Consider the following 11,671-nt stretch of genomic DNA (forward strand, 5'->3'; position numbering starts at 1 on the left):
GTCTTGTTAAATAGTAAAATCATAGAGCTCCCTGGATGCTACATTTTGAAAAAGAGATGGGGAGTTGATATATCCTTGAGGAAAGTGAACTCAACTCTTCCTTTCGAAGTGAAACCAAACGGGTCTGGTTGTCTATAGTTACAGGAAAAGAGGTAAAAAAACCATTCATTGGACCATTAGTTGCCTACCAGGTACCAGGGGCTATCTTTATATCATATAGAAAAGTGACTACATCTGGGACAATGGCTGATTGGACTCACCAGCTGTATAAGTTTATGGTAAATACATGGTTATTTCAAAATCCATCCCAGCTACTTTATCCTTAGTCTAGGTTAGTTACTGCCTTTTAGTCTGTAATATTATCACCGCTTTGTATTCCTGTCCTATCACTTAACTGCATCTAATTGTCTCTCTCACCAGACCATGAACTCCCTAACACAACATATGCCTTATCTGTATTTTCCATGTTCCTATAACATAGTAAGCACTTAAAAGCATTGATTTCAGTTTAATTAAAAGCTTGTCAAATGCATTTTACTGGTAAAAATAACTTTTAAATTTTTTCCTCCATATGAAATGTTTAAATATATAAAATGTTTTCTAAAACATCTCCAATATGTCAGAATCTTTAAGTGTATGATGACCTTTCAAAATTCTATGCTTTTAGAGTATGAGTATATATTAAATTGAAACAAAATGTTTCCTTGCTTGCTTTGAGTTTTTCAAATAACTGCTTAACTGTGAAAAATCATGAAGTGTTAGACATAGGTCTATTAGACAGATTCCATAACCTAATGTAACACATTTTTAAGCAAGTTTGAAAACTGAGAAAAGAAATATTTAAGTCTTTAGGAAGGTCTCAAGCTTCTGAGAGTCAACTGATGCATCACTATGTCTGTGATTTTAATTCCATTTTAGATATATTCAGGTAATAATGCTGAAATGAAAGCATCTAATTTATATCTAGGTAGTATTTTTATATTATTAGCCTCTGGACCACTAATTTTTATGACGTCAACCATGAATATAATGCCTTAAATACTAGAATAGGAAAAGGAACTATATCACAAAATATTCAAACTATGATAGTCCCCAAAAATACCCATAATTTTAATGACAGTTTGACAGGTATTCCAAGTCATTTGAATATATATCATCTTCTCCAAAATATTTTTAGAAAATGATGAATATAGCTTTGATTCATAGAAATCTACCTTGTAAGCATTAGTACAAAACCTACTTTTAATATCAAGATCGAAACCTAGTACGAATGTTGACATAAATTTGTATTTGTGTTAATTTGTTTGAATTATATATAAATATAATGTCCTATTTTAAAAGTATATTACTATATAATGTATATATATTTTGCTTATCTATCACTTTTCAATTTCTCTACTACACAAAAGATAACCATTTGAAGCATAGTAAGTGAGGCTTGGTTAAATTGAAAACAACAGTAAACAATTCTCAGTGAGCCAGTGTTGATTCTGCCTCATCAGGTGATATAACACAGAAGTCATAAATATCATGGCAGTGTTTTTAAATGTAGCATGCACATTTAATAGTTTACTAAATATTTTTAACAACTTTTATACCACTGCATTTGAACCAGCATTTACAATCTTGGGCTCTGTCATTACTAACAAATATACCTTTGATATTAAAGTCAATAATAGTGGTTATATTATAATAACATATATTTATAAATATAAGTATATATATATATATATATACATACAGTATAAGTATATACTTATATATACATATATATACTTATATATACATATAAGTATATATATATATATATATATATACATACACACACACATGTATAGAATACCTAAGTTATTTATTTATTTTTAAACAAAATTCACGTTTTATTTAGGCTGAAATAAACTATACAAACTTGATTTTCTTCACAATAACTGCAAGATTTTCTGTCTGATTCCTAGGTAAACCACAAACACTTATTTTTGTAGGTCTTCCAGGTTTTGTTTATCAGTCAAGGCAGTAGATACAGGCGTGGAAAAAGAGAAAAACAGACAAATAAGTTGTCAGTATCCATGGCCTCTGATCCTGTGTTGACCATGAAACAGAGGTGGGTTCAACATATACCTGCTCAAAGTTTACGAAGATACAAGCTCAACAAAGGAAGGTAACACAGCAACAACCCAGTGTGGAACAACAATGCCAGGCTCACTGATTCAAATTTTAACTGTAACTGGTTCCTTTAAGTTCATTTGATAAAGACAAAATCTACACCGAAATCCCTGCTTGGCAAGCTCGCGTGCTTCTCTGTCTCACTATCTGATAACTCCCTTAATTGTCCATCACAGATTTTATTTTTAATTTTCTTTTTTAACATTTATTTATTTTTGAGACAGAGAGAGACAGAGCATGAATGGGGGAGGGACAGAGAGAGAGGGAGACACAGAATCTGAAACAGGCTCCAGGCTCTGAGCCATCCACCCAGAGCTTGACGCAGGGCTCAAACTCACGGACCGCGAGATCTTGACCTGAGCTGAAGTCCAACACTTAACCGACTGAGTCACCCAGGCGCCCCATCACAGATTTTTTAACATACTTAACACTCCTACTATTCAAAGGTCACTTGTGAGCTTCATTGTAACATTTTACAAAATGTATTCCTTCCTCTCAGATCTCTTCAAAATCTATTTCTTTGGGGTGCCTGGGTGGCTCAGTCCGTTGAGCGTCCGACTTCGGCTCAGGTCATGATCTCACGGTCTGTGAGTTTGAGCCCTGCATTGGGGTCTGTGCTGATGGCTCAGAGTCTGGAGCCTGCTCCCGATTCTGTGTCTCCCTCTCTCTCTGCCCCTTCCCTGCTCATGCTCTGTCTCTCTGTCTCAAAAATAAATAAAAACATTAAGAAAAAAATAAACAAAAAAACCAAAATCTATTTCTTCTAAGAACTGATAACTCAATACCTGACAACTGGATCCAGTGATAGTAAATGTTATATCTAAAATGACTTAACTAGGGGCGCCTGGGTGGCGCAGTCAGTTAAGCGTCCGACTTCAGCCAGGTCACGATCTCGCGGTCCGTGAGTTCGAGCCCCGCGTCAGGCTCTGGGCTGATGGCTCGGAGCCTGGAGCCTGTTTCTGATTCTGTGTCTCCCTCTCTCTCTGACCCTCCCCCGTTCATGCTCTGTCTCTCTCTGTCCCAAAAATAAATAGACGTTGAAAAAAAAAATTAAAATGACTTAACTAAAGGGGCACCTGGGTGGCTCAGTTGTGCATCTGCCCTTTGATTTCGCCTCAGTTCATGTTCCCGGGGCTGTGGGATCGAGCCCCACATAAGGCTCTGTGCTGAGCGTGGAGCCTGCTTGAGTTTCTCTCTCTCTCCCTCTGCCCCTCTGCCCCGCTCATGTTCTATAAAATAAAAAATAAAAAAAAAAATAAAATGACTAAACTGAAACAATTCCAAAGTGCCCTTAGCGTGCCCTTAGCAGAGATCCCATAGAAGTATAATGTGGCACTTTCAATGCTATATTCAGGAAGAACAGTTAAGTAGGTAGATTATCAATGGCTAATGAACTCAATGAGAGGTCAATAGGTCATAATTGGCCTACATCCGCCTGACAGCTTTTCCTTAAGATGTTCCCAAATTTCTTAGATTTTTCCAAATATTAAACATAAGAGAAAGCCTACTTTAAAAGTCTCCTAGGTATTTTAAACGGTTTCTGAGTTATCTGTAGGAAGCTCTTACTTGTACAGTTTGATATATGTATCTGCCGTTAAATACGATTATGTTTTATATCAAAATTTATGTTAAGCAAAGCCAAGTTACTTGGCCTTTGGTCTGTCAAAGTGTCCCTCAGTTATGCTTTGAGACACTTCTGCCCATTTTCATAGCATTCATTCTCAACTTTCATCACAGGAAGATCTTACATAGGACTTTCAGCAATGCAGAAGCATCAGAAAAAAACTTGATGTCTGGCAGATGCAAGGCTTTGTAAGTCGTAGGTAGAAACTCTTTATCTTTCCCTCTGTTTCCACTTGATTCTCCAACAATGAAACTCAGCCGAGAGTGTGTTGGGACTGGGTAAGTCACTTTGTACACGTCAGCACGGCACTCCTCCGATGTATTAAATTTGAGCTGTTCCATGACAGAGGGTACCAGAAATGAGCCTTTAAGAGCTTTGAGGTGCTGTTCTGAGAATATATCTTTCAGTACCTGAATAATGTGCTCCATGGTTGGAACACTTAGAGTTTCTTTATAGTAACTCTCAGAGGTTAGCTGAGATCCCAGGTTACCTTGCTGGGCTTTGCAGATTTTCCCAGGGAGTTTCAGCTGAGTGTCAAGTTTCATTGCCAAATCTGTGGCTTCTTCAAACCAAAATTCATGATAAACTTCAATATATTCCATCATTTCATTTAGTCAATGCAGCACTGGAGTTAAGCTACTGACTGCAAAGAAGACATTGGACGTTTGCCCCTGAAGATTTTCCAAAGGCTCTTGTAAAAAGATAGAACATTCTTAAGAACATCAATGGTAACCATGAAATCAGAATCTGTTTCTACACTAGAGTACAAATGCTCTACCAGTTATATAGTCATTCCAGCTAATATTTTTGTCACTATTTATATCATTGAAACACAAAACAAGTGCTTGTAGGAGGTCCTCCAAAATTTCGAAAGCATCATGCCTGCCTGTCCACTCAGAATGGCAAGTTTCCTTCAGTTCTTTTACCCTTTTCCTCATTGCTCTGAAAGAGGACAGAAATTGCATTGCCAAGCTCTAAAAGCAGTTGTAGAGATGGATGGAAGGAAGAACAAACGTCCTCTATCGTTCCTAATGCAACAGATGCTCCTACAACAAGCACTGAATTTGCCAACCACATATTTAAGACGCAGGAAGAGCAAAGTGTGTAGACAGCTTGGGGATATTTCTCTAAAGGTCTAGAGGCAACAACTTGTGTTTTGGAGGAAAATCCACTGGACACAGTGTAAGCCTGGCCAGGTTCAGTCCCCACTTCTCAGTTACCGTCGTGTGAGATTTCACAGGCAAAATGTCTGCAGCAGCTTTGTAAGGCAAGAGGCCCATAAATTCCTCTCTCAGGTTATGAGACAAATCAACAAACCTCACCAACACAGGCAAGTGTTTTTCCCCTGCCACGTCCTCTACGTCGTCAGTGATGAAGTGAGATACTCTCATTTCCCTGAGCGGTTTCCTCCCGAATACTGCTCTCACAGACCTCTAGCACCTGTGTCTGCTGTGTTTTTGAGCAGAACAACATGTTAACCACTGTTGTCTGAAAGCACTTTCTCAGAACCTCTTGCCAGAATTTACCCAGCATGCCAGCAGTGCTTGAAAGTTATCAGGAGTAAAGAGACCCTCTGGGAGTTCATCAGTTTCACGCTCATCCAGAAGTATGTTTTGTTTTCACGTATGAACCAAAATTTCAAATAAAGATTTTAAGTTTTCTTTGTTTTCTTTTTTACTCAAGGGTTAAAGGTAAAATTTCTTCAACCTGTTCTTTGTTACCTTCTCCAGCACTGGGGTTCTGAGCATTGCTGTTGTTTCTTCCTTTACGTTTTGTTCCTTTTCAAAGGTTTTATCAGTCTTTTTCTATTTCAATGTCCTGATTTAATCTTCATTCAGTTGTTTTGTTTTCTGTATCACTATTGGATTGCTCAAATGGCTGGTAAGATCAAATATTGTTGGTCTCACATTATCTTGAAGAACTATCCTATATGGACCCTCCCAATGACTTCACAACTATCTGCTTTGATTAATTTTGAGAAATAAAATGACCCAATCATTCATTAGTTATCTGATGCCTCTGCAAAATATACGGTTCTGTAGATCTTAGAGGTCTCAGAGTGTCTGGCATATAATTGATAAGTTATTTACTTGATCAGGTGTTTTATCCTCTAAGTCTGCTCTCCTATAATTCTCCCCCCACTTCTGGAATCTGGCCAGATCCTGGGGGAGCCTGAAGAAGGCTAGATCCCACTATATGCTCTTCCTTTTGGAGTTGGCAGCACTGCAGAAGTTTAGCATCATTGTCCACCTGCTCACTGGCCCATTCCCCTCCTGTCCTACAGCCCTACCTCCCCCTCAGGGCTGGAGAGGTAAGCCAGGCCCCAGTAATGGCAGACGGGTCCTCTAACTTATATTTTAGATATAAGTTTTTATATGTAACTCTCATGGCAGCCACAAAGCAAAAACTATAGTAAAAACACAAAAGCTAAAAAGGAAGGAATAGGGGCGCCTGGGTGGCTCGGTCGGTTAAGCGTCCGACTTCCGCTTAGGTCATGGTCTCATGGTCCGTGAGTTCGAGCCCCGCGTCGGGCTCTGTGCTGACAGCTCAGAGTCTGGAGCCTGTTTTGGATTCTATGTCTCCCTCTCTCTCTGCCCCTCCCCTGTTCATGCTCTCTCTCTGTCTCAAAAATAAATAAACGTTAAAAAAATTGTTTAAAGGAAGGAATATAAGTCTAAAGAAAGTCATCATACTACAAAGGAAGAACGCAAGAACAATAGAACTACAAAAAAAAAAGCCAGAAAGCAATTACTAAAATGGCAATAAGTACATATCTATCAATAATTATTTTAAACATAAAAGAACTAAATTTTCTCATCAAAAGATATAGAGTGGCTCAATGGATAAAAAAACAAGATCCATCTAAATGTTATCTATAAGAGAGTCACTTTAGATGTGAGAACACACAGACTGAAAATGAAGGGATGGAAAAATATGTTCCATGCAAATGGAAACCAAAAGAAAGCTGGGGCAACTGCACTTATACCAGACAAAATAGACTTTAAAACAAAGACTGAATGTAATAGGAGGCAAATAAGGGCATTGCATAATGATAAAGGGGTCAATTCAACATTTATAAACATTTATGCACCCAACATAGAAGTACCTAAACATACAAAGCAAACATTAACAGGCCTAAAGGGAGAAGGGCAACATAGTAATATTAGAGGACTTTTTTTTAAGTTTATTTATTTTGAGAGAGAGAAAGAGGGGGGGAGGGAGGGAGGGAGGGAGAGGGAGAGGAAGAGGGAGACAATCTCAAGCAGGCTCTGCACTGTCAGCATGGAGCCTGTTGTGGGGCTTGAACCCATGGACCATGAGATCATAACCGGAGCCAAAACCAAGAGTCAGACATTCAATTGACTGAGTCACCCAGGTGCCCCACATTAGAGGACTTTAATACCCTACTTTCATCAATGGATAGATCATCCAAAAAGAAAATTAATAAAAAAAACTTGGCCTTAAATGCCATGTTAGACTAGATGGATGTAACAGATATTTACAGAACATTCTATCTAAAAGCAGAATACACATTCTTCTAAAATATGCATGGAAATTCTCTAGGATAGATTATATGTTAGTCCACAAAAGAAGTCTTAATAATTTAAGATGGCTGAAATCACGTTAAGTAACTTTTGTGACCACAATGGTATGAAACTAAAAATCTATTACATGAAAAAAAACGGAAAATTCACAAATATGTGGAGGCTAAGTGACATGCTACTCAACAACTAGTGGGTCAAAAAGAAAATCAAAATATAGAAGAAATACCTTGAGACAAATGAAAATGGAAATACTATATACCAAAATTTATGGATTCAGCTAAAGCAGTTCTAAGAGAGAAGCTCATAACAGCATCAGGCTACCTCAACAAGCAAGAAAAGTCTCCAATAACCTAAATTTACACTTCAAGGTACTAGAAAACAAAGAACAAATGAAACCCAAAGATAGTAGAAGGAAAGAAATGACAAGTATTAGGGCAGAAGTAAATAAAATGGAAACTAAAAAGACAATAGAAAAGGTCAATGAAAGAACTGGTTCTTTGAAAAGATAAACAAAATTTAAAAACCTTCCGGGCACCTGGGTGGCTCAGTCGGTTAAGCGTCTGGCTTCAGCTCAGGTCATGATCTCATGGTCTGTGAGTTCGAGCCCTGCATCGGGCTCTGTGCTGACAGCTCAGAGCCTGGGGCCTGCTTCGGATTCTGTGTCTCCCTCTCTCTCTGCCTCTCCCCAACTCATGCCCTCTCTCTAAAAAATAAGTAAAACTTGAAAAAAATTTAAAGAAAAAAACCCTTCAGCTAAATTCAGTAAGAAAAATAAAAATGGAGAACTTAAATGAGTAAAATCAGAAATAAAGAAAAGCTATTTCAACTGATACAAAGGATTATTAAAAACTGTTTACAATTATAAATCAATAAATTGAAATAAATTCCTAGAAACATAAAATCTACCAAAGTGGAACCATAAATAAGTAGAAAATCTGAATGACAGATTACTAGTAAGGAGATTGAATCAGTGATCAAAACCTTCCCAACAAATAAAAGTCCAGGACCAGACAGCATTAGTGGTGAATTCTACCAAACATTCAAAGAAGAATTAATACCAATCCTTCTCAAACTCTTCTAAAAAACTAAAGAGGAGGAGACACTTCCAATCTCATTTTGCAATACCAGCATTATCCTGTATCAAAACCAGACAAGAATGCCACAAGAAAATTATAGGGCAATATTCCTGATAAACACAGAAGCAAAATCCTCCACAAAATATTAGCAAACCAAATCCAACAATACATTAAAAGATCATATCCCATGATCAAGTGGGATTTATTCCAGGAACGCTAGCCTGGTTCGACACCTGCAAATCAGTCAATGTGATATATCACATTGACAAAATGAAGGATACAAACCATATGATCATCTAAATGCAGAAAAAGTATTTGATAGACTTCAACATTGATTTATGATCAAACCACAACGAAAGCAGGTATAGATGGGATGTACCTCAACATAATAAAGGCCATATATGACAAGCACACACCTAATATTGTACTCAAGATCAGGAACAAGACAAGAATGCCCACTCTCATCACTTTTAATGAACATAGTATTGGAAGTCTTATCCAGAGCAATTAGACAAGAAATAAAAGGCATACAAATTGGAAAGAAAGAAGTAAAATTGTCACTATTTCAGATGACATCATATAACATAAAAAATACTAAAGACCACCAAAAAACTATTAGAACTAATAAATGTGGGCAACTGGGTGGCTCAGTCGGTTAGGTTTCCTGTTATGTGAACTTCCGCTCAGGTCATGATCTCATGGTTAGTGGGTTCAAGTCCCACGTTCAGCTCTGTGCTGTCAGCTCAGAACCTGGAGCCTACTTTGGATTCTGTGCCTCCAACTCTCTTTCTGCCCCTTCCCCCACTCATGCTCTCTCTTTCAAAAATAAACATTAGAAAAAATTTTAGGGGCACCTAAGTAACTCAGTCAGTTAAGCGTCCGACTTCAGCTCAGGTCATGATCTCGTGGTCCATGGCTTTGAGCCTTGCATCAGGTTCTGTGCTGACAGCTCAGAGCCTAGAGCCTGCTTCGGATTCCCTGTCTCCCCCTCTCTCTGCCCCTCACCCACTCATGCTCTGTCTCTCTCCATCTCTCAAAAATGAATAAACATTAAATTTTTTTTTAATTTTAAAAAAGAATAAATGGATTCAGCAAATTTAAAGGATACAAAATCAATACCCAAAATTCTGTTACATGTTTATATTAGAAAGAGAAATTGTGAAAACAATCTCATTACAATTGTATCAAAAAGAATAAAATACCTAGGAATAGGGGCACCTGGGGAGCTCAGCTGGTTGAGCATCCAACTTCGGGTCAGGTCATGATCTCATGATTTGTGAGTTCAAGCCCACATTGGGCTTCCTGCTGTTAGCATGGAGCCCACTTCAGATGCTCTGTCCCCTTCACTCTCTGCCCCTCCCCCGCTCATGCTTTCTTCCTCAAAAATAAATATTCAAAAAATACCTAGGAATAAATTTAATCAAGGATATGAAAAACTCATATACTGAAAACTATAAGACATTAAGGAAAAAAAATTGAAGATACAAATAAATGGAAAGACTTCTGTAAATGGAAAGCTACCAATGGATTGAAAGAATTATTATGGTTAAAATATTCACACTCCCCAAAGCAATCTACACATTCAGTGCAATCTCTCTCAAAGTTCTGATGGCATTTTTCACAGAAATAGAAAAAAAACAATCTTAAATGTGTGTAGAACCACAAAAGATCCCGAAGAGCCAAAGGAATCTGGAGAGAGAAGAACAAAACCGGAGGACTCAGGATCCTTCATTTCAAACTCTATTACAAAGCAATAATAAATAAAACAATATTGTATTGGCATAAAAACAGACACATAGATCAAGGTAATGGGATACAGAACACAGAAATAAACCCATGCTTAGAAAGTTAATTTTCAACAAAGGAGACAAGAATATAAAATGCGGAAAGGTTTGTCTCCTCAATAAATGGTGTTGGGAAAACTGGACAGCCACATGCAAAGAAATGAAACTGGACCTTTATTTTACACTACGCTCCAAAATTAAAATGGATTCAAGGCTTAAACATAAGACCTGAAACCCTAAAACTCTAGAAGAAATCATGGGCGGTAAGCTTCTTTATATTATCTTAGCAACGATTCTTTTTTTTAATTTGACAACAAAATAAAAGCAACAAAAGCAAAAATAAACTATTGGGGCTATATCAAACTAAAAATCTTTTGCACAGTACATAAAACCATAAACAAAACAAAAAGGCAACCTACTTCTTGGGAGTGAATATTTGCAAACCATGTATCTAATAAGGCGTTAATATCCAAAATATATAATAAAAGTCATACAACTCCACAGCAATAGCTCAATCCACTTTAAAAATGGGCAGAAGTTTTGAATAGACATTTTTCCAAGAAGACATACAGCTGGCCAACAGGTACATGAAAAGATGCTCTATATCCCTGATCATTAGGCAAACACAAATCAAAATTGCAGTGAGTTATCACCTCACACCCGCTATCAAAAAGGCAAGAAATAACAAGTGTTGGGGAGGATGTAGAAAAAAGGAAACCCTTGTCCACTGTTGGCAGGAATATAAATTGATGCAACCACTAAGAGAAAAAGTATGGGGTTTCTTCAGAGAATGAAAAACAGAACTACTTTATAATCTAGCATTTCCACTTTTGCATATTTATCTGAAGAAAACAAAAACACTAATGCAAAAATATATATGCATCCCCAAGATGATTGCAGCACTATTTACAATAGCCAAATATGGAAACAACCTAAGTGTTCACAGATGACAGATGAATGCATAAAGAAACTCTGGTGCACACACACACACACACACACACACACACACACACACAATGGGATATTATTCAGCCATAATTTAGAAGAAAATCCTGCCATCTACAACAACATGGATGGAACTTGAGGACAGACATTATGTTAAGTGAATAAACCAGACACAGATAGACCATATGGCATGGTATCATTTATATGTGGAATCTGAAGAAAAGTCAAACTCATTGAAACAAAGAAAAGGGGTTGCCAGGGCCTGCAGAATGGGCAAAAGAGGGAGAGGTTAGTGAAAGGTGCAAACTCTCAACTATTACAAAAAAAAGGTCAACAATAGTTGTACATACAAACTTCTAATTCTGTACATAGCATCTTAAAAACCTTGCGTCATTTTAAACATAAAGATTCTAATTAATCAAGCTGTTTAAGTCCAGAGATTATGACCTAAATCTTTTTATTCATTTATTAGACCTATTAGTGTATTGATGGAAACCAGTATTTTGAAATCAAATTTGAATTCAATTTTAAAAT

General features: G+C 37.2%; 1 pseudogene; it reads right to left on the reverse strand.

Annotated features, from left to right (window-relative positions):
• Positions 1 to 3,683: 3,683 nt before the first annotated feature.
• On the reverse strand, positions 3,684 to 6,027 carry LOC122486515 (annotated as a pseudogene).
• Positions 6,028 to 11,671: the final 5,644 nt, after the last annotated feature.

Source organism: Prionailurus bengalensis, chromosome A2 (assembly GCF_016509475.1).
Source record: "Prionailurus bengalensis isolate Pbe53 chromosome A2, Fcat_Pben_1.1_paternal_pri, whole genome shotgun sequence".
Lineage (NCBI taxonomy): Eukaryota > Metazoa > Chordata > Mammalia > Carnivora > Felidae > Prionailurus > Prionailurus bengalensis.